This window comes from Pinus tabuliformis, chromosome 5_2 (assembly GCF_031772625.1).
Source record: "Pinus tabuliformis cultivar Carrire ecotype Pingquan chromosome 5_2, CPIR1, whole genome shotgun sequence".
Lineage (NCBI taxonomy): Eukaryota > Viridiplantae > Streptophyta > Pinopsida > Pinales > Pinaceae > Pinus > Pinus tabuliformis.
Window position 1 is genome coordinate 786,020,957 of NC_142306.1, and position 21,046 is coordinate 786,042,002.

Genomic DNA, 21,046 nt, shown 5'->3' on the forward strand with positions numbered 1-21,046 from the left:
GATTTTACACTTCTCGGCTACAAAAATTCAATGATGCAGTCATTTTTTATAGCTGAGCCTTCTATTTTTTGGCCATTTTCCTTATTGGAATGACAATGTTAGATTTCAGAGTGTGGACAGCCGATCTTATGCCATTCGACGCCACGATTTCGATGGTGCATTTAGATCTAGCAATTGAGCATTCTATTCTTTGGTTAACATCATATTAGAGGTATATGAAGTGTTGTTGTCATGTACTTATTTGATAATTTGTTGTGAGATGTAGTATGTTGCTTTGATTCCTGCTTGATGTATGATGCAGAATATTTGTGTCTATTTTGTGTGAGATGTATTCATCATGGATTGTTATGTATGTTTCAATTGAGATCCCTTTGTTTCCATGATGGGGAGATACTCATTCTCACCATGGATATTTTATTTGAGATCCGTTTGATGCAATGAGGTCGAGACAATCATTGTCACCATGTGTAAGTTTATGTCATGCTAATAGGAGGTTTTTTGTGAGCGATAGTTCCTATAGAGGAATGTCTCGTGGAGAAGCTTTGCCACTCATGTAGAGGGCACATGTCCTTGTATGACAGAAAACGCAGTCCATGTCCATCTTCACCATTTCTGGAACTGGATGAAGTGGCCAACACCATCTTGACACTAAGCCTGGAGACGTAGTCCACACTAGATGAACTTTGTTATCAATGTCTCTTGTTTATTATTTGTTGATTGTCATTATGTTTCCATTTTCTTAAGCATGCATATATGCCCATTTATGCTCTGTTAAAATGTAATTCTAACTACATCACATAAGATAAATATCTTGGTTAAATCCAGAAGTTGAGTCAACTGGGATCAATTTTGGTATCAGAGTGGTCTTTGCGTGGATGTGAATTGCGAGCATGAATAATGAAACATGTAGCGATGGAGGATGACAAAGTGATGTATGATACCATGCTTAGAGTCTCCCAAAAGATGGACATAATGTATGAATCTCTACAAGAAGAGACAGAGGAAAAACATCGATTGCAGCTTTAGTTGCAAGCCATAAAGGAAACCTTGGAAGAATTGAAGCAAAACAACCAGAGTCTTCAAGCAGATCTTGCTAAATTAAGGAGACTTCTACAGGAAGAGAAATAGGAGAAACAAAGGTTTCTACGACAACTGCAAGCTAAGGACGAGGCGTTGGAGAAATTGCAACATGACCGCTATGAGGTAAAACGTAATTCTCTGACTTCATGTATGTTTCTTGATGATGATTTCACTAGTTTTGAAAATCATACCACATGAATTCGCTCCAAACCGCTAAAGAGAACGGGGTATGAACGAAAAGGCTTGGGTATTAATGGCCAAGGCATTGTCAACCCCATCAAAGTAGAGGAATTAGCCCATCAGGTAGGACTTTGGTATGTCGGAATGGAAGTTGGGGAATGCACCAAGATAGACAACGAACCACCAACAACAGATGATGAGAAGATCTCATCATTTATTTCCAAATTGAGAGTGGAGGTAACAGATGTTGATTTACCTTGAATTTCATATTCACATAGTATAATTTATGTTGGAGTTGTGGAGGTACAAATTACAGGGACAAACCTAAGTCTCCTTACCAGGACGAGGTACAAGGAAGAAGAAGAACTTGGTGTTAATAGCTAAGGAATTACTCATCCATTGGAGGTTGTGCAGATACCTAGATTTGCAGGCTTGGGATACACCGAAGGAGAATGCTCAAAGGTGTCAGATGCTTCCAAGAAATCATTGAAATCGTCCAGGAAAGCAAATGACGGGAACACATCACCATCATCCCATGGCAATGCCCATTGTAGTGAAAGATTTGAGGCATGCTCTCATCTCCATACTTACACTGTACACAACAAGGATAGGTATAACAGGTCTCAATATTTGAATGTTCATTTTGATTAAAATCATGTTGTTAACGATGGACATAAATCATAGCATCGAAAAACATGCACTTTTTGTGGTTTACATAACCATATATTTTTGAGTGCTAGAAGAGAATGGCAACATGAAAAAGGATGAGGCGTGAAAGACCCTCTCAACAACAGGCAAAGAAGAAGGTTAAGAAGATATGGAGGAAGAAGACTTATTGCAGTCATTGTAATAGAGGTGGCCATCAAAGAACCACGTGTTGGAGGTTCCATCTAGAGTAGTGCCTTAAAGGCAAAGCATCAGTGCATGAACTAGTTGAAAAAGTTGTTCGACAAGAAAACGCACCACAGGGGGATGACTCATTCACATTGATAAGTGAAAAATCATTTCTAGATATGTTATCTTGTCACGGACCTATTTTTTTGAATCATTTATTGCAATTTCAAATGTAAAAGTGATGATGTGTTTTCCATCACTTATTAAGCAACAATGATGTTTGACATTATTTTGTGTTGAATTTTAAACTGTGAAAGAATTGATGTGTTTTCCATCACTTGTCGAAGCAACAATAATGTTTTCTCTTATTTTTCTAAATCATGTGCTGCGGTGATGATGTGTTTTCCATCACTTCTTTAAGAAAGAATGATATGTTGGCCTTGTTTTCATAGATGGGGTATTATTTCCATTTTGGTGTGAACTTGACCACAGAGTATGTGTTATAAACTCATGGCAAGTATGGGGTTCTTGGGTCATTAGTTGGTCATGTAAATTAAGCATCTAATTTGGAAAACAATGTATTGTAGGTTTGCATAGGTTGTAGGTGTCAGCTCATCACTTATGGCTCTGAAGGACAAAGGTGAAGGAGAAGGAAGGGTGACTTATTAGACACTTGTAAGTGTAGATAAGGTACAAAGGAGTTGTAGATTATTTTCATGCTTATGGAGGTCCAAAATTTCCCCAATAGGGAGGATTGATTCAGGTGGCTCCAGACACATGCAAAAGTCCAAGGAGACTTAGAAAGGGTCAAAATTAAAAGTGGTCAGATTGCTCCCAAAACTAGCACCAGATCGAAGTGCTCGTCACCCTAATTCCAATGGTGTGAACAACGCTCAAATCCGAACTCGTATGAGAGACATAGATCCAGTCGAAGTTTTGGTTAAATTTAGGCAGCGGGCTAGGTTTAAGTGTCCTACAAATCCAACATCAACCGGAGTGGAAAATTAGCTCCTGAGAGTGGGCGAAATTGTTGCCTCTTTAATTTGTCTAATATCCCTTATATTAGACAAAATCGAAAATGTGACCTATATTTAGTAAAAATAAAAAAATATATTAAAATAGGTGGCAGGCCTTGACCTCCACCACCTCCACTGGACCCAAATCCAAAACCATGTATTGAAAACAAATTTTAATTAAAAGAAGGGCTGACAGGTTGTGACCCCTATTAGCCACAACCATCGTAATAATCAAAACCTTATATATAAGGGTGGGTGGGACACCTCCTGTGGACCCTGCCCACGCCCCCACCATACCACATAAAAAATGAAGACCATGGGCTAGTAGTAATAAAACCCACTCGACCACGTGGTTGGCCCGCTCCATGGGTGGCACAACCCAAACCTCCACACCAAACAACACCGTACTATAACATAACAAACAATTACAAATTCTGCACCATGTTAAAAGAAAATCATAACCACGCCATTTTTGAAACACAATGGCCCAACGATTTTGAAGAGGCAAATCATTCAACACCATGACCTCTGTCCTCCTCGACTCCTCTATCATTGTTGAGCCACGAGGCTTGTTCTTGGTGACTCCACCCATGAACATTTCAAAACCTTGAATTCATTTTGCACAATAAGAGTGTAGAATGAAAAGGGGAACAAAGGCTTAGAAAAATGGTGGAACTGCGAGCCCAACTAGAGATAGAACTATGATGCAGTGCCACAAGGTAGAAGCATCCTTGCATGTTTTCAAGAAAGAATTTTTGCAGAGAATCTTAAGATGCTAAAAAGATTCCTTGGGAGGTAAGATTTCATTTTGTCATAATGTAATCAATCAAATTTACAATCATTTTTCTCAGATTTTCATAGGGACCATAATGGAGAGGTTGGATTTGCCTTTTGAGAAATGGATTTGCAGATTCCTAGTGGAGGAGAATCTTCGAGGATCTTGAGGGAATCTTCCAAATTCCTTGGAGGCTGAAATTTCCCAAATCCAAAATGCAACCAAATTTATATTCGTTCTTCTCAAAATTTCACAAGGATCTCCAGTCAACACATAGGAGGGAATCTTTAGAGAATCACAAGGGAATCTAAAATATTCCTACAGGCCCATATTCTGCTGGTGTCAGAATTTAGAAAATGGATAGTCTATTTTACACTTCTCGACAACACAAATTTAGTGGTACAGTCAATTTTTCCAGCTAAGCATTCTATTTTTCGACCATTTTCCAGATTGGAGTGAGAATGTCAGATTTCAGAGTGTGGATAGTTGATCTTATGACATTCGATGACACAACTTTGATGGTGCATTCAGATCCTGTAACTGAGTACTCTATTCTTCAATCAACATCAGAGTTGGGGTATATGAAGTGTTGTTGTCATGTACTTCTTTGATCACTTGCTATGAGATGTACTATGTTGTTTCGATTCCTACTTGATGTATGATGTGGAATCTTTGTGTCTATTTCATGTGAGATGTATTCATCAAGGATTTTAATGTATGTTTTGATTGAGATCCCTTTGTTTCCATGATTGCGAGATACTCATTGTCACCATGGGTGTTTTGGTTGAGATCTCTTTGATGCCATGAGGTCAAGATACTCATTGTCACCATGTGTAAGTTTATGTCATGATGATAGGATGTTTGTTGTCAGTGATAGTTCCTGTAGTGGTACGTCTCGTGGAGAGGATTTTCCACTCATGTAGAGGGCACATGTCCTTGTATGAAAGAAAACATAATCGATGTACATCTTCACCATTTCTGACACTAAATGAAGCAACCAAAACTATATTGACACTGGGTCTGGAAACATAGTCCACACTAGATGTACTTCATTATCAATGTCCCTTGTTGATGATTTGTTGATAGTCATTATGTTTCCATTTGCTTAAGCATGCATATATGTTCATTTATGTTCTGTTAAAATAAAACTCTAGCTACATCATGGAAGCCAAAAATCTTGGTTAAATTTAGAAGTTGAGTCAACTCGGATCATTTGCATAATCCTCTTTAGGAGTAAAGGAAGAAAGTTCACAAATACGTCCCAAAATTCTAGAGACAAGAAGAAAATTACCATGTGTAAACTCGAGGAATAGTATGGCAAGAGATGAGTGCACCACTAGAGACACAAAATGACAAGGGAAGATAGTGCACATGAGAAGGAAACTTAAGGGTTGGTAGATAGAAAGGAATAGACTATAGACCCTTTCTAAGTTCCAACTAATGATGAAATTGTCTTGTGAATTGAGCACATGCTCTGAGATGTCAAGAGGATGATTCCTTCTGCGGCAACAGAGGTGGCAAAGGTGACCCCTTCCCACAATGTACCTGTGTGAGAGTTAGAGACTTGTATTTTTCACTAATAAAGATTAAAACTAGAGAAAGGAACCCAAATTTACTAGGATAAGGGTGAATGACAAGGTTCTCTAGTTAAAACTTGTGGAATTAACACCCTTAGACCATGGTAATGAGCTGAATTGAGCTTACAATGAACAATTATTGTGAGAAGCATAAAATTATGCCTTTTGGGTTATTATATAGAGGTGGCTTAAGACACGTGCAGACTAGGACAAATTTCCATATCCTATTGGTCTCACCATCAATGGTAGGTGCCTCGTGAAACTATTTTGCATGATCTATCAACTAGCCATGGAAGGTATTGAGATGATGCAAAAGTGAGAGGGGGATACCACATGTCCAACTTTGCAAACCCCGGCTCAGTCATTTGTCATGCATCTTCTTGGTCTGAAGCCCTCTACGACTATCCTGTGGGCAGTTGGTTTCATCATTTGATCATGGAGGGTGGCCTTTCCACCAAAAGCCTCATGACATGAGGGTGATGTATTAAGCGTTGGGACCAGGACTCGTGAAGGGTGGTGAACGGATTGAGTGTAGGGGTGTGAAAATTAGTGTGGTGAGTGACGGGTGGTATGACAGGGGCAAGTACGGTAGGTGCAGCGCAGTGACGATCCACATATGACATGGGCAAGGAAACGTGGTGGCACTTCACATTGGGTGAGAGGCAAAAATATCAAGAAATGAGGTCATACGGGAGTCTCATATTTCCAACACACAACCTCCCTCGCATGGCCTCTGTGTGTTAATATTCTTGCAACTTGATGGTGCAGGAGAGCGGGGGTTGTCTGATCATCGGGGGCTCCCACCGTCAAATTCAAGCCAGTGTATATATTCTATTTTCACCCTTCCCCCTAACTACATACCTTACTATGGCTTGTTATGGCCACCGTCGGCATGCCTACAAGCGCCCAACACCTAGGCTTCTGGTGCGATATGGCCCCGTGTAAAAAGCAATCATGCCGTTTCCATAATGTTTGTTGGCCCCCATAATAGGAACATAACCATGTTGTAGTTGAAACATTGGTTGATCGCATTCGGCCTTTAGTTTCACTAGGTGTGTTATTTGGATGCCAACACATAAATCTCTAATAAATTGACCCTGTATTAGAATATAATCATATTTCCTTTGATTGGATCTATAAAAATCTTTGGGAAAGAAAACCATGTGTAATTCCATGCAAAAAAGCATGGGACAAACAACCATGTATAAAATCATGTGCAAAACCATGGGAAAAGTAGACCAAAAGATGTATTTCCAGGCATTACCCCAAACCACATTTAGGGGTGTCTTGTGCTTGCTTACATATCCAATTAGGGGGGGCACCAATTCCCCCCTTGAACCCCCCTATGTTTGTAGTGCATATAAATCATGCAAAGAATATAACACACACCAAATAGGATAAGAATCATTCTTCCTTGTGTATGAAGAATATATATTGAATAAAAATGGAATAAAGATTGAAATCCTCCTTGTGCTATGGCATTAAGTGGCATACAATATTATGAAGTACATCTCTTGTCATGAGAGGCTCATTATTTTTTATACATGGAAATTCAAGTTTCTCTACAAATTAAGGCATGTCCATCACTCGGAACCAATGAACAACCTTATTATGCCTTATTTCTTAGTGAAATCGCTACATGAAATGAGTTCTAAATTGAAGGGAACAAAAACTAAGGCATTATATCATCATTGGATTATCATATTAATTGTTTGAAATTCCTAAAACATTATATACCATAAAGTTCCATGTATTTATTTCGTTGAGATTGATATATACAACTTCCTAAAATCTAATGAAACTATGAATGAAAATACCACTGCAAAGGAAGATAAGGGGAAGGAAAATATTTTCTCATCAATCCAAGCATCTCAAAGAAAATAAAACCCTATAATGAAAAGGTAAAATGAGAATCCATAGAGCGAAGAGTAGCCACAACATTAGTTAAATTGAGGACATATCCAAATATAATGAAGATGGCACCAATTTTGAATATTTTTCCCCTATTTTATTGAAGAATAAGTCCTAGATTCCAAAGTTTCCACAGAGAAACAACTCCCCTTTCTATCACAATGACCCAAATTGAATATTCTCCTACTGCTATATAACATTTCCCAAAAGGAGAGAATGAGCCTTAAGAAGATAAGGTACCCACAAAAATGCATGAAATACTAAAAATAATAGGGAACTAAAGGGATGGGTATCCATAGGTAACATTCATTTTACATCATAGCCCACTAGAAGATATAAGGAGACAATATATAGGTCGACAAGTGGAGAAGATAGAAACATAACAAGGCAAGGGAGACATATGGAAAATACATGATTAAACTCAATTGTTAAAGGAGGAAATGATAATGTTGAGATTACAGGAGGAAAAAAGTAGTGAAAAACTCATAAATGAAAATATGCTACTAAAATAAGAATTGTAGAAGTCCAAAGGAGAAATAGTTTAAAAGGATGAAATAATTGGAGTTATGGAAGCTTCTTTGGGAGAAATGGCTCAAATGTTGCAATAATTTTTCTATTATAGACAATGTACTAGGACTTATGACATATTTCTCAACGAGTAGTGGTGTAGACATTCAATAAATTATATGGTTGAGCTGGGTGAATTTAAATTCAATATTAGAAAACCTTGAGTGTTAAAAGGAATATTACCAAAGTAGTAACATGGAAGACAATTTAAGATTGTGAGAATTTTACCTCCATGAACTTTTACTTTCTCAGTCTCATTCTTGGGATCCCAATCCATATGTTCTTGATGTATATTTCATGGAATTAACATCATAGATGAGAAATAAATAGATAATTTTAGAATATATGAAGAAATTTATAGAGGAGGAACAAGACAACCATCTCTAGATTAGGGTTGAAGTACCTAAAATATAAAGCATCCTTGCCATCAATGATACCTTGTCCACAAAGAAAAATGTAACTACAGTTTGGGATGATATGTACGAAAATGGGATTGCAAATTTTGGGGATACTTTAAGGCTTTCAGCAGGTGAAATAATTCAAGCATTCCAATGGAGGCACTAATACCTACCCTATGGATTTTAGATTAGGGAGTCATGTTCCCCCAACACTCTCGAGGATTGACTTTATAGAGTTCCATTATACAAAAGTTCCATAATGGAATTAATAATAACATGAATTGGCTTGAGTTTCAACCGATTTTTCTCCTTACACCAACATAATCAACAAAATTTTATCAATAATAAAATAAGAAAGAGTATAAATAAGTAAAATCATTTGATGGGGGTTTATCATCCTAGGGCATCACTATGTATGTCTCTTGGGGTATCAAAAAATTATGTAGGGACTTATCGAGGAAAACATAAATAGAGTGAGTAATATAGTTATTCTTTTGTATAGCCCCACACATTGGCTATTCTATTGGTCCATCAATACATTGTTTATATCCTCTTATTCCTAAAATACACAAATTGTGATATTTTTAATAAGTAACATGTATTTTTTTTGCATAATAGTCATTAGCTTAATGAGGTTCCTAGATTGAATAGGTTATACCTATAGTGTAACTTGAGGTTTGGTGCAATTAGTACATTACTATGGCAAAATAACATGGAAACTTATGGCTAACATTGTTAAGGAAAATCGAGGATTTTTTCCACCTATAAAGCTAGAACTCTCTCTAATTCAACATTATTTAACTGAAACATACTTGAAACTATTAGGAGGCTAGATGTATTGAAAGGGAGTGAATACTATAACTATTTCCCTGAGATTTTTAAAGTCAAGGTCACACAGTCCTCCATCAGGGGACCAACTCTTTAGCATATTATATAAGAAAATAAATCATGGATTTCCATATTTTATTCAAGTGGTTCTGTTTTTGTTTAAGTATTCTAGAGCTCCCGAGTTCTTTATTCATTGATGACAGCTATGCTTCTTTGATACAACAAAGTTGCATCTTTAGCTTTTCCGTGCGTGGACCTATGGGTTATGGGCCCACATATATATCAGAACCTTTTTAATAGGCGAAGATCACATCAAACCCAACCAATCAACCAATGAATGGTTAAGATCAAAACCCAAATAAACTTAACCCTCTTTGATAACGTATCAGTTCTGCCAGAAATGTTAACCCTCACTCACATTCGAGCATGATTACCGTTCGATCATTCAACCAACGAATGGTTTGGATGACCTAAACTTAACGAGGGTTTAATCCCGTTGTATAAAACCTTATTGCATCTTTAATTTGAATTAAACTCCATGCATCTTTCAATGCGATTATCATCGGATATGACTCCTTCAAGCGGATGATCATGATTAACTGAGCTATTAACTCAATTTTATAAATTATCGCGTCCATTTTTAGAATTAAACTTCAACGGTTGCTACCACGTGATGATAGTTTTATCTGTTGGATTTTTTGGGTCTGTCCGATCGGATGGCTATGATGCTTCCTTTGGGTTCTCATGATTTTTGTCAGGGTTCTCTCATTCTACCAATGTTATCCGTCGATATAAACGATTTTATGGTGTCGTTGCGTTACTCAATCGACTCCAGTTTTGATTGAATACTCTTCTTCACTCACTTATCGTTGGAATTACATTATAACACATTTATCTATGCCATACTCATTTAAGGCAAGGTTCGTAGGAAATTCATCTTTCACTCACACATGCATATCTATTAACATACATTAAAGAATGTATATGTAAACAATGCATAGACACACGAAATCCACATATCCAACATATTTCAATTATATAGAGAACTAGATTATAGGCTAAGGCCTCACGGCTGAATTACAAATTGCCCTACGACTATAATGTATCCTCTTTCCTTCTCTCTCACAACAAAAACTCTCTTTATATAGGAAACTACAAAAGCGTGGATCATCTAGATCCACAATTTCCTCCTATAAATTGACTAAAATCACTCAATCAAATCCCTAAATCTCTCTATTCGTGTACATGGTAGATAATTACATTTAATAAAATCTTCTAAAGACTTATCAAGTCCATAAATTTAGCTCTGTTTTAAACAGAATTTTCCCCGGTTTACAATGATTGTCCACATTTTCGCCCTTCACAGCATTGAATTCTGAATTTAATGATGGGTGCTCAAATGCTCGTGCATCAGACTGTCGAGGTACAAAAAATTTATGACCTCTTGGTCATATGCTTCCTTCATCCCTGAGAAATTCCACGCACATTCTCTATGGAATTTCCTTTATAATCTTTATGTGAGCTGCAAAAAATCCTTTGCAGTAACAAGTCCTCCCTACTACAAAATACCTCACCAAGCTTCTCTCCTCTGAGCTTAGCCTTTTAGCATCTCTCTAGTTCTCTCTTCTCGAACCAATTTGAGCACTTCAAGCTCTAGGTTGATGCAATCTTCTCACGTTCTTCTGCCGCTACCTGTCTGAAAATATAAAGACCACAAACTCTCCAATCTTCAACATAATTGTACCTCCTTCTGAAGAAAGAAAATTCTTCTTCTCTGATACCAAAATTTGATGATAGCTACGCTTCTTTGATACAACAAAGTTGTATCTTTACCTTTTCTGTGCATGGACCTATGAGTTAGGGGTCCACATATATATTAGAAGCTTTTTAAAAGGCTGACTTCACATCAAACCCGACTAATCAACCAACGAACGGTTAAGACTAGAACCCAAATAAACTTAACCCTCTTTGATAATGTATTGGTTCCACCAGAAATGTTAACCCACATGCATATTTGAGCGTGATTACCATCCGATCATTCAATCAATGAACTGTCTCGATGATTGGAACTCAACAAGGGTTTAATCTCATTTTATAAAACCTCATCACGTCCGAAATCAGAATTAAACTCCATGCATCTTTCGAGGTAATTACCATTGGATCTGACTCCTTCAAGTGGACGGTCACGATGAACTAAGCTATTAACTCATTTTTATAAATTCTTGTGTATGTTTTTAGAATTAAACATTAGCGCTTGTTACCATACGATGACTGTTAGATCCATTTGATCTTCTAGGTCTGTTTGATCGAACGGCTATGATGGTTCCTCCAGGTTCTCACAATTTTGTCACGGTTCTCTCGTTCCTCCAATATTATCCATCGATCTAAACAATCTGATGGTGCCACTGCATTACTCAATCGACTCTATTTTCTATTGAATAATCTTCTCTTTTCTCTTATCGTTGGAATTACGTTATAACACATTTATCTCTACCATACTCGTTTAAGGCAAAGTTCATAGGAACTTCGTATTACACTCGCACATGCATATCTATTAAATTACAATAAAGAACATATATGTAAACAATACACAGACACACAAAATCCACATAACAAACATATTTCAATTATATATAGAACTATATTACAGACTAAGGCCTCACGGACGAATCACAAATCGCCCTACGACTACATTGTATCCTCTATCCTTCTCTCTCACAACACAAACTCTCTTTATATAGGAAATTACAAAAGCGTGGATCATCTAGATCCACGATTTCCTCCTACGAATCGACTAAAATCACTCAATCAAACCCCTAAATCTCTCTATTCGCATACATGATATAAATTACATTTAATCAAGTCTTCCAAATACTTATCAATTCCATCAATTTAGCTCTATTTTAATCGGAATTTTCCCCGATTTACAATGATCGCCCATGTTTTCCCCTTTCACAACTTTGAATTTTGATTTTAATGAAGCATGCTCGGATGCTTCTACATCATTCAGGGACAAAATATAATACTATTATTTCATTCCATCTTAATGAGGAAGTTTCTTATGTAGCCAAGTATTGTTGATATTTTTATTTTCTCAAAGCACTTGGGGTAGGGAACACCTATGGATACTTTGAAAAACTCTTTCTACATGTCTACCTTGTTTCATCTCATTTATGTTCTATCATTTTTAGTGCTCTTCTTACACACAAAGTATTCAAGGTTAGGATTGCCAATTTTCTATAAGAAAATTCCTAGTGTAGTCACCCATTTTCCTATAAGAAAATTTCATACATGGATTAAGTTGTGATATTTGATTATTTTCATGCCCAAGAAGGAATTATGTTGTTTGTTGTAAGTCACATTAACTTCTTATATTGCATTTTTCCTAAGTGTTGTACAATTTTCTATAAAATAATGTTTGTTCCTATAGAATAGTAAAGAATTAATTATTTTTATATCATCTTTGTGACTTGAAAATGAATATTATCTTCATGAAATAATGATGAAATTAGGAAATTGTGTTGTGAAAAGGAATAAGAGATAGATAAGAATTTGAATTTCATTTATTTTTCACTTTTGTCACTATTATTTTTTTGCAAATTATTCTAAGTCTTTTTATTCTAGCATTAGTTTAGACATTAGTACTTTCTCTTCATTTCCATCAATGGTATGTTTCTTTATATCATTCAAGTTTTAACAGTTACAGTAAAGTTCAATTTTTCATACAAGTTTGTTTTGGCTTTCAATAATGGATAATCAAGTTGCTTTTCATCCATTGTTTTCAATAGTCACAATTTCTTTCATTAATGGGTTTTACACTTCTCTAAACATAAAGAGTAATACCTATGATGCCACTTTTCCAAAATATAAGATTATCTCTTAAAGCATGAAGTAGCTACGTAAATAAATAAGGAGGTGTGTCTTGTACATAAAGTGCACAACACCTCAAATGTTTGCATGACCTTAGCTTGAAAATTAAATTGGGAAGATGAAGGAAGGTAGCATTCCTACTGCATTTATAAGGAACACCAAATACCTCATAAAACTTCTCATAGTGAGGATGCTATAATTATAGACATACAAAAACAATCTTCACATAAACAAAAAAATCTTACTGCATCATACACATATTTTCCAAGAATGAAATCAAAAGATCATAAAATAGGGATGATGAATTATCAAATATAGATATACAAGAACAAAAGGGAAAGTTTTAGGGGATACATTTCACCCATGGGCTAATTTTCCATGTTTTTATCTCAAAATTTGTTTTCTAATTACCATTTTATCTAGAAATTATTTGCCCAAAGTCCATAGAATAAAAGTATTTTACTCATCACTATAATATTCTAGAAACTACATAAAATTCTTAAAAGTTTGAATATTTTACAAAAAATTCACTGAATATTTTATAGTAGGTATTTTGATAATGAGTTATATTTGCCAATATTTGTGTGCTTTAATAGAAGTATGGATCCTTAAAACTTCCTATGAACCACAATGCTTACAACAAGAACAAAATATTGTTACTACAACATACATAGATGATCCAAGAACGAAATAAAGTGATCAGTTAATTGACTAGTCAAATTAGAGATATGATTACTCACAATCCCACACTATCACCCTCCTCTATTTTGCATTGATACCCTAATAAATCTCCCCATTGAGTTAGTTCAATTTGATGGCGAACACGCGGGTGAGTGGATCAAAGCTTTCTCCTCATATTTTAAACATGAACCTGAACTACTAGAGTATGAAAATATCATTTTAGAAACATGGAGCCTATAGTGATTGGTGGTGAAATGATGTTAAAATATCCATTTGACTCAATCATAGAAACATCAATTTCTATAGAAATTAAGGGAAAAATATGAACCCACACTACTCATCCCATAACCTCTTAGAAATCAATTTTGTATATACCATCATGAGTCTTTCTTTACTACTATTTGCCAATACTTCACTATATGGAAAAGGGACTATTGTCCCATAGATCCTAGAACAAGATCTACTAAACTATAGATATATGACAAAATCAAATTACTAAGACCGATATGTAGAAAATTCCTTCCATGAAAGCGAAGAGGGAGAGGGAATGAACCTATTTATTCTCACATGGGAGTGTATATTATAGAATTGATTTATTAGCTAAAAAATTTATCCATGATTAGAGGTCATGCTCTCGCTCTTGGAGCCTATCAAAAAAACAAAGTCACAAGCATATAAATATGATATTTGACTCCAATAAAAGGAAAATTAGAATATACAAAATGGTATAATGACATCATATATATACACATCATGATCTCACATAGGACAGGATTTAAGAGGGGAAACAATTAGTAATATATATAAACCAATGGTACAAAAGGTACATTATGCCCTAGTAACTCAATGTCCATTTTAAATCCCTTAATATTCCTACTTGCTTGGCTAATACACATAGAATGGGCTCATCTATGTAGTAGGGAAAGGGTATCCTAGTTGCAATCCTCTAGAATAACAATGAATTATTGCGACTTTCTTCTCCTCTTCCACTCCTGAGAGTTTTTGGTTATGTAAGCTCTTCCTATATTTGGGAGGATTTATCTAGACAACTATGGTTGAGAGGATTTTATAATATTCTGTTGAAAATAGTAACAAGAAATGTTAAAAATAGAATTCATAAATTCCAATTTAATTTGTCCTTGAATTAAATTGTGAATTAAAATTGTAATTCTTTTTTCATAGAATCTTGTAATACTTAACTAAGTTAAGTTGACTTAGTTAACTTAGGGAATTTCAAGTTCAAAGTATTTTAAAAGTCATGCATATGTTCTCCCTAACTTTAAGGGGTCCATTATGAGTTTAATTGTGAGTTGTAATTAGATAACTCAGTTTACTGAGTTATGTTCAGTTAAATTAGTTCCAAATTGTTTGTGGAACTAATAGACAATTAACAGTCAATTGGTTCAATATTGCATCCACAAGTGTCACTTTTCTTAAATGAAGATTCCCTCATCAGAAACTCATGCATGTCAATTCAAAGAAAGACCGAATTGAGACTAGAGTGCAGGGGTAATGTACTATGAGTTGTATGATTTACTGAGTTGTAAATATCATGCATGCAATCAGAGAGGGACCTAATTTTGGATTGCGCAGTTATGAGTGAAGAATTTCCCTTTAAATACAGGGTAATTCTCTCAAGAATTGTGCAAATAATTAGAAGCTTGGATGCTTGGAAATTTGGCTAAGTATTGGCCAAAGGAAATCATCAGGTGGAGGATAGGAAATACTTGTGTGGGTTAACCTCAAGGTTGAGAAGATTATATTGTATTCATACAAATTCTTTGACCAAGGGTGCAAGGAATCAGGGGCTTAGAGAGTAGAAGAAGAGGATAGAGATTGACTTGATCTTGCTTGTGAGCAGGGAGATTGATCATATTGAGTGTTGGGATTGTTCTTATGAGAACAAGCATTGTATTATCATCTTCGATTTCTGATTTAATGCAATACAAATAGTGGGGGTTTTTAGCTAAGGCTTTCCTTGGATACTTATTGTTTTATGTGCCATTTATTTATCTTCTTATTGTTCATATTATTTTTAACAATCTATTGGCTTCTTTTGGTTGAAAGTAGAAGTAGATTCTTGTCCTATTCTTTAGTAAATTTCATGAGCTTGTGAATCTATAGGATTTTCTACATGGTATTGAAGCTAGATTTGTAGAAATTCTACATGGTATCAAAGCTAAAGACAATATAGAAGAGAATATTTCAAGTTTGTCCTTGCAGATTGATGGAGGTCTAGTTCAGGGAAAATACAGAAGACCTTACATGCAAACTTCTTAATGGAGCTAGAAGGTTGCTAGTGGGTAGATTGAGCAGCAAGAATTTTTTATTTATTTTTTGCGCCACAAGTTTGCACAGCTGACCTCAACATTTTTGTAAAAATGTTTTACAAACAAATAGAAGATATAGATTCCTTTAAACAAAATACCCAAATAAAAAAAAAACATCAGCCGAATCGGAGTTCAGATGAGGGAGATATCACTCATTTAAAATTATCTCTTTTTCCAGAAAATTTTGTGACGGTGGGACAAATGAAACATATTGGTGTGCTAGTGAAGAACCTATTTTCTCTTGAGGTTCAAGATACATGCAAAGCCTTGAGGATCAAGGAAAAGGTTAGAGACTTGGTGTTTGAGAGGGAGAGTAAATTACCTCTCAACATGCAGCCCCAAATGAAGCCTCAAAAGTAGCTTCAGGAAGTTGTGGAGCAGCCACAACTAGAGAAGCTGAGAGGAGACTGAGTGGAGGCATCCACTCATGCAAAGACCTCAAGCAGGGGGAAATTCTGTGATAGGTGGGAAGAGGGAGCACATGCATCCATACCTCCAGGTGTGAGGTGGAGCAATGTGAAGTGATAGTCCCAAGGGGGGCGAAATTGGGTAGGGTCCATTGAGAGGTTTTATCTCATGGATCGTACCTTGTTACGGGAGCCAAAAGTACATAGTAGTAAGAGGAATCAATGGTGATTGATGCAGTCAAAGATCAAAGTGATAAAGGATAGAAAAGTCTGATACTGAAGAGCATAGAGAAGGTTTGACAACAACACATCAAGGCAGAGTCAACAGAAGCACAAAGTTTTCAATCGATAAAGCCAATAGCAATCAGATACTTTATTGTAGATGCATCATACTGATTCAGGTTGGATGTTTTTTGTTTCTGGAGTTGTTGTAGAAACAACACTAGATAGAAAAATTGCATGCATAACATTCCAAAGGTGCAGGTGTTATAGACATTTTTGTGCCTTAAAACTATAAGCATGAAATGTCCATAAACCAAGGGATCCTAAGTCCCTAAAGATGTTGTTCCAGATCCTAAAGAAACAAGGTCAAAAAATTACAGCTTCTCCCAGAAGTTCTCCACCAGAAACTGCTCAAAACTAGTCAAATCAAGATCAATTCAGATGCTCCACTAGCTAGCTGCGTTGCAAAGCACCCAAATACACTGGCTAGGTGTGTTGCAACGCACTTGAATGCACCACCAGGGTGCGTTGAGCGGGAAATGACAAGTGGCAGAGTCATTCCGTGAGGTGGAGAGATAATGGAAGCTTCCAGAATCTTCTCCAATGACACTTGCCTCACTGAATTCGACCAGTGATGAGTAAGAGGCTCTCAGTCTCCAAGTGGAAGCAAGAAATGACAGAGAGAAGCCACTAATCAACTCATGGGATGACTCATCCTCTTTGCATACATCTATATATGGATCCCTCACCAAGAGATCCAGAGGCTGGAATTTTGTACATTGCAGAGAATTGCTGTTGGTTTTGTGATTGATATCAGAGTATTGGGTGGTTTATGCTTTGTTGGAGGTGAAGAAGGGATTCTATGCTGGGAGGCTGATGCTGGATCAGGATTCATCGGTTGTAACTCCTCCTGGATCTTCTTGTTTTATCAGTAAAACTACTTGAGTTTCTCGTACATGCTCGTATACCTGATGTGTGTTATATTTGTATGTTTAGCTTAAATCTGATCCTAAGCTTTTTATGAACATAAATTTATGTCTTTGTGTAGTTTCTCTCTTCTGTGAACTTGTAGGAACTTGGCGACGCTGGGCAAGCGAGGGAGCAGATCGGTGGAAGCTGGCAGAGGGAGGATAGATTGGATCGAACAACTAGCGCAAGACACAGGTCGGTTCATCTTAATCATCTTCGTTTATAGTTCATAAAGAAGAATACAAGAGTAGTTTTCCTTGTTTGTTTCTGAGGTCTCTGTCACAACCCTGTGGGATATGGTCATTCTGAATAGACACTTTTCCCGAAAACAAAATGGTGACTCCGCTGCGGATCGTATCTAGTTAGTTTATTTGTGTTTCTATTGTTGTTCATCTCATAAACTTAGGAGTGGCAAATCGAACTGCATTTGCCATTTACAAATTCAAAATAGACATCTGCTACTCTAGTCCATTCACTGGGCCTGTTTATGATCTGAACAGTTGACTCAAAAATAATCTGATTACCCTTTGTGATAGCTCTCAAACCTCTTGTAAATCAACCCTCTGAGTGTGCAAATTTGATTGCTTTTACCCGGCCAAAAACCATAGATTAAGCTGCAAACCGTGACCCAGAACCCGGAGACAATTCTCGTTTCTGCTTCAGCGCAGGCTCTGTGAAGAGACTCTCCATTTCAGCGCAGTTCCCGAGAGGGATACCTACGTTGCAATTCAGTTTCTCTGTGTAGCAGGTGCGTTGAACAGCCTAGCCCTGCCTAGCTGAGGTTCTTTGCTCATTTTTTTCCAGTTTTGCCTCGGATTTTTGCAGCCTGTGATCAGTGTGTTTGTCTATCTAAAATCCCCTTTTCTTTGCCCTAATTCCGCCTCAGTTGTATAAAAGAAATTGTATTTGTTTTTGTGTATTTGTTACGTCATTTACAGTTTCCCATTGCAAAAGTAAACTGGTCATACTGTCGCCCTTAGATCTAGACCTGTCATAAGTGTCGTTTTGATCTTAGGAGAAAGTATGTTTGTTGTTGACAGTTGATTGCACTTTTACTTTTTCCTTTGTCTTGAATTTGTGAATTTCTAGTGTCGAAACAAGTGTTTACTTCAAAATCATAAAGTGTCGTAATCGTCTCTACCTTTTGATTTCGAAAAGAAGCTTGTTTTTGTTTTTCACTTGAAATCGAATTCAAATTTATACAACAACTTTCTTTTTAGGCATCAATATTAAGAAAGTGAAAAACAAATACATGCACAAGTGCATTTTCATATTGACAGTTTGTATGGCTTGATTTAGGAAAAGTGCATTTATAGTGTGCTCTTTGCTCTTTGAGAAAAGATTGTGTCTGTTCTTTTCCCTTTGTAGCTAGGATTTTCATTGCTGAAAAGAGATAAAAAGCTTGCTTATCATCTTTAGATTGCATTTAGGAATTACATCTACATCTCGTGGTGAACCCAAAAGGCAAACTTCATAAGAAAGATCAACCTAAAATAAATTCAACGAACTTAACAACGCTTTGTAACTTAACGCACAACATCTAGAGGTCTAGGCTAGAGACGTATTCCGGCGTCGTAAAGCCTGGTACCTGTTGTCCTCATTGTTGGTTGGGTGATTCCTCCACTTTGAGATGATAAGTGCCAGTACGGATTTGTGCTCCCACGTACCATCGAGTATATATTGGGAGACCCCTATAGGCATAAAACCTTTATCCATAGGAAGCCGTGTCGGCTGCCCTACTGATCGCAATCCACTGAACACAGCATTCGGGAAGATTGACTGCCTGTACCCTAAAAGGTATTCTGCGGTTTTGCGATTGGTTTGGCACTCCCTCTACCTAGACCTCCAGAGCAGTCCCTTTCATTCCTTTTCAGACCCCTTAACGGAAAAGGTCCATCTAAGCACTTGTCACTTCAGGCTCATTGAAAATCGAAGGAGACTAGAGTCATCCTTTGTTTTTTCTCGACTCTTTAAAACTGAAAAAGCAAGTTGTGTCAAAAGCGTCTAAAATTCATTTAACACGGAAACATACTTTCCCTTTTATTTTAGTTGATCGAGTAATCCACAATCGTGGAAGAAAGTCAATTGAAACCCCGTTGTTCGCGGAGGCTTACGAGTCAATCGTCTTTGTCTCCAGAAGCGAAACCAGTACGGACAAAGCGGACTCGTTTAACCGGATCCAAGTCTCCAATCAAAGTTAGAACAAGTGTTCCAATGACATTAGAGACTCCGGTTACTCCAAGCATTTCTGGAATCCCTGCCTCAATAGAAGAACTTCGACAGCCACAGAAGGACAGTGATACTGATCCTAGTTTGAGAACAAGCACTTGTGTTATGGAACCAGTTCCATCCATAACCGGTTCAGAGAGTCTTACTTTTCAAACATTTGTCGCTGCCTCTTCGGTACCAGAAATATTTTACGGACCTGACGGTCTTGCCCTTCCACCTGGTTTGATTGCAATAGAGGAAATTGTAGAAGATCCACAAGCGAGTACTCCAACACATTTTGGAGTCGGGGTCACTCTATTTCCTTCGACATCAGAAGTTAGTCTACCACTAGCGGAAGTTCCTGTAGAATCGCTAGGTAATCTTTCGGATAGACTACAAATGTCTGAACAACCATCAACATCTAGGACTGTGTCTTCTGACACAGCGATGGAGGAGCTCCCTGCTGTCACTCCGACAATGTTTGTCGGCGTACCATCTGTCCCAACTAGCTCACAACCGCTAGAAGGAGTCCATCCAGGGGCTATTTCGACAGTCTGGTCCATTCCTGTTTGTACATCCTGAATTATACCCGGAAACTCTTATGTTGAGTCCCAACAAATTGATCCATTTGGAGGTCAATTTGGGCAGTCCGTTCCCCAAGGGCAAACAATTCCCTTGAGTTCTGGACTACCACCGTATGAGAGGCAGTATGCCCTTTCATTACCACCTCCGGGAGGATATCCATACGGGAGTTCACAACAGCATTCAGGTTATACTGGAATTACCTCAAGTGGTTGGGTACCTATACTACCTCAACAACCAAGGGTTGTATATTCGATGCAACAATGCGTGCCTGTGTCGAACATACCCACTACGCCAGCTATTGTGACTGTGTCGCAAGTTCAAGCGCTGCCTGTTGTGTGTCAACCTCAAGTTTCTCAGGTTGTAATGCAACAGCCCATTGACCCTGCGACTCAACCACAATCACGAACTGGTGGGGCGACACAGGCCCAGACAGGTACAATTACCCCTCACCTTGGTCAAACGGTTAGTATCGGGCAACAACACATGGATTCACAATCGTGGCTGGTGCAATACCAACAACCACAATTCCAACAAGTATACCAAGGTGCTGAGCAACAGATCTTTGCAAACAGTGGACAGCCGTACATTCAAAACGGTCAAAATCAACC